This window comes from Branchiostoma floridae, chromosome 3 (genome assembly GCF_000003815.2).
Source record: "Branchiostoma floridae strain S238N-H82 chromosome 3, Bfl_VNyyK, whole genome shotgun sequence".
In the NCBI taxonomy this organism is placed as follows: Eukaryota; Metazoa; Chordata; class Leptocardii; order Amphioxiformes; family Branchiostomatidae; genus Branchiostoma; species Branchiostoma floridae.
Genome location: NC_049981.1, coordinates 6,049,106 through 6,053,332, shown reverse-complemented (window position 1 = coordinate 6,053,332; position 4,227 = coordinate 6,049,106). Strand labels below are relative to the sequence as shown.

Genomic DNA, 4,227 nt, shown 5'->3' with positions numbered 1-4,227 from the left:
TATGGAACGCGAAGATGAAGTCCACGTGATTGGAGAAACCCACAACTCAAGATTGGTCTCAACAGCTGCTGTCTTCCCTGTTGATCTTCAATGCTGATGTCATCTCTCGATAAAAACGTATATTCCTTCCATGCAATACTCGCAGCATGTATTATAGCACAATGAACCTTACAGGGTGTCAATCTACGTGACACTGTCTGGTCGTGAATAAAGATAGATTGAGCAATCTTACTATTCATACATGTGGGTGGAAACAAATGTGCACGTGTTTCTAGATATTCCTTTTTCATGGTCTCGATATTTTCTCGAGGTATCCTTTTTTCTTCTCTTTGACATTACGGAATACCGAAAAAAGACAGCATTGGTTTGAGACAAAGTTATAACAAGTCAGCCACTCATAATAATTCAAAGCAACTTTTCCAACCAAACTGCAAATTTAGACTGATATGATTTTTGGAGTATTGTACGAAACCTACATGTGAAAAAAAACAAAACAATAATTGACTGACTGAGAGGGCGGAGGTTAGTGACTGGGACTACAGAAGACAATTTTCTGAGAATTTTTAATATTCAATTTTGCCAAATGGACAAACGTCTCCAGACTGCTCTGCACACTAATGAAATGTTTAAGTCAAAAACGTCAATTTGACATCTAGCCCGAAAACATTTTTCTAGTGAATGTCCACATCACTTTGGACCTACAATCTCCATTTTTTGGCGACGCCTCAGGGGCGGAGGCATTTTCTACAGTATTACGATCGCTTTGAAAGAATTTAGAAAATTCCACGAACGCATTCCCTTGGGAATTGATTTTTGGCTAAACTCGGGGGTGTCGTTCTTTGTTAGTGGTATTTGAGGACTATTCTAGCTGTTTATTTTTCTTTGTTTAGGCATTCTTTGTGTCAGGATTAATTATTTAAGGAACGGTCTTTTCACATAACCGGGAATGACTGCAATCCTTGCACATCATAGGCAGTACACACTGCTACGATGTTTCGCATGCTTATGAATATCATAATGAAGATCAATATGTCCCAGCTTTTATTTCTTATATAAGCTTGTGCTTTTTGCAATTTGGAATGGAATGCTTCAAGTGGTTGTCGTTTGGAGCTATAGAAAGGATGATTTTGAGGGTAGAAAAATAGCTTTCGCCTTTGTCTTTTGAGCTTTGGGATGATATGCTTTCACGGGGTCAAAACAAATAATGAAGACGAATATGTCAGTTTTATGTCGATATCTATAAAATATAAAGTGAAGTGATTTCAGGTAATTGTCGTTTGGAATTGAAGCTGGTGTGTTACGCCGAAGGGCGGTTATACCGGCTATATAGATACATATTAAGTAAAGCCTGGTTGTGAAATGTTAATAAGTCACATATTTCAAACAAGTCATGAAACCAATGGATTTCACGTTGTTTAGATTCTGCTTTGAAGACTATGACTAGCACAGCTAGAATAAAGGAAGGACGCAGAGACAAGGTTTTCCGTACACTTGGCACGGGAGACTGTTGAAGTGTTTTGACGTTACTACATAATGCTGACCCGCTAACTTCGGTCACAGGTTGGATACAGAATAATTGTACTGAACATTCCTCTGGCGGTTCTCTCCTTTACTACATCCATCTCCGGTTTGATTCGGTCCGTCGTCGCTGAGGTTAACCTTATGTACGGTTCTTTGATACACATGCACAATCAACTACTACTGCAATGTATACCCAGTACACTAAAATGCACAGTAATGGTATAAATCACCTCAAAACTAGTCCGTGAATTCTCTAACTAGTTTTAGGTTCACTATGGTTGTAGCAGCGCAATCGATTGGCTATTCTAGGTCTGCTACTGGTCTGGCACTCCCCTCTCGTTATCTTCCTCCTGTCGATGGTGCTGTTCTGGGTGATTTGTAGCTCCTTCCCGACTTTATAAGGCACACGGACGTCTATTCTAGCTCCTTCAGTGATGCAGCTCGTCTCACTGACTTGCACGGACTCCACTGACTTTCCCTGTCGTGGTAGGAGTCCCTGTGCACGTTGTGGCGGAACTGCGTCGTCCTGGTGGACACAGGTACGGGTGTCAGGAACACCTTGACGTTGTCACTCGTGTCCAGTATGTATGGTCAGTCTGTTGGGATCGAGAGAAAACACAGAGATCACATCGCTCGTTTCAAATACTTAACGGATACACTGATACTGAAAATAGCGGTTTCTTCCAATTGAAAGCCAACTCATAAATTTGACACAGTCGTTGTACGGCTGTTTGGATGCTCGTCACAGCTAAGATATGTTGTAGGCGCTGCTGTACGTAGAGAGAACAAAAATAAACGAAAAGAGTCGCAGTATGTGGCGTGGCGGGGTTGTGGAGTCATGGTGAACATCTTTACGGGTGCCAGGGATATTTTGTCTTCGTCGCTCTTAGGACACACACTCATCTCAACAAGATCACCTTAGCTGATTGATATATTCCAACAAGTCTGCATTGATTACATCCCTATGTCTGCGCTTTCATCAGGCGCACTCACTCACATCACACTGACCGGTTAAGTCCTCCCATCAGCAAGGCAGTCGATGGAGCCCTGGAGACCACGGCGGTTTGATCTGACTTCTACCCTGTACATGGGCAAAACATTGAAACTTTCAACTGTCTCTGACAATGGGATACAAAGTAAATGAAATATTTACAAAGAAGCTGTGGTATCCATCTAATCAAGTTACAAATATTCCAGTCTGCACAAGCTGCTTAAATATTAAGTCTCCAGAACCTAGCTATAGGAGACACTTTGTCCGACTTTGGGCAACAAATCACTCTAAACAAATGGCAACCAAGTTCCCATAATATATATATACTAAATATAAAAAAGTTTAATCAGGGGCTAGCCTAATAGTATAGTGTGAGTCCGTTTTTCCTACATGCATGTCAGGAATTTTAGTATCGTATGTCATATGTCCAAGAGTCCCATCATGAAATACAATATATTTATAAACTCTTCTCAGTTAAGGAAATTAGCTCTTGAGAGCATGATTTGATTTTGATTAGATAAATCATTATTCAAGCTATATACATGCCAAAAGTCATGAAGATTCTTCAACTGTATCTTGGGCAATGCTCTTCCAAAGTCTCAAACAAAATCCGCCCCTTCTATACACAAACTACTTTCGTCTTTGAGATTAGATATGCTTGTACGTCGGAACGCAGATATTTCGGAACATAGGGATTGAATCAATAATCATTTCTTCTAAGATACGACCTAAAACTGTCCCGAATTCAATGAGTTTCCATCCGTCTCTTTGATTAGCTATGATGCTAAATCACAAATACGGAATACTGTATGTTTGTGTTTTGATCTCGACCACACGCGGTCTCTCCGCAGCTGTTCCAGCTTAATCAGTACCAGACATGCCGGATGGTCCGGGAAATCACGACAACCCACAATCGTAAACAGATCAAGAGATAACATTGTACGTAGTTGTTACTCCAAAGGAGAAAAATATTTTATCATCATCTATTCATCAATGTAATGATATTTACCCCCAGTTAGGCGTGTTGCTTGTGCGAATATTGAGTAAAACATACAAACTCTTCCAAAAACACATCTCATAAACGTCTTGCTAAAGGGAAAAGAAAAACTAATAAAACACTAAAATGTTTAAAATGGAGGTTTCTAACTGAAGCCTCCTTGTTGTCATGCTGTATGATCCTTTTGAATAGATAGGGATATTTCCATCACACAGGTTCCGTCCGCAAATAAGTAAACATTACACAATCAATCGCAGATGTCAGCAGCGGCCGGACGCACACATTCTTCAATTTCTTGGGTGTATTTCACGTATATGGAAAACTTAAAACGTGTGTATATCACCATCATAGTACAGGACGGCTATAATCAAACATTAGACTGTACTTACGAAGCCATGACCTCTTCGAGCCGCGTTTCGTCTCCAACTGATATTAAAGTTCGGCGGTTGTCTTTTCATATACATCCCTCCGCTGCTGACCTGGGGCAGTTGTATACCAACCAATAAATCACAGAAAACAATGATCATAATCCTGACACTGGTCAATTACATATGTATATCACAAAAAATAAATACGAACATCTAAAACCTTCGCGTGTTTGTACTACTTTGGACAGCGCTTGTGTACCTCTGATCTGAGGATGCAGCCTGCTCCCTAAGATCTGATGGCGGGAGTGAGTGGGGATCCCACGTGTAGGTTAGACCCTGGGAGCGACTGC

At 40.7% G+C, this 4,227-nt stretch overlaps 1 long non-coding RNA gene across 1 annotated transcript; it reads right to left on the bottom strand.

Moving 5' to 3' along the window:
- Window positions 1-1,048: 1,048 nt before the first annotated feature.
- Window positions 1,049-3,997, bottom strand: LOC118412340. The gene is made up of 3 exons (XR_004830757.1): window positions 3,899-3,997; window positions 2,519-2,602; window positions 1,049-2,117 (listed from the first exon to the last, which is right to left on the bottom strand). It is a non-coding gene; the product is annotated as an uncharacterized LOC118412340 (long non-coding RNA).
- Window positions 3,998-4,227: the final 230 nt, after the last annotated feature.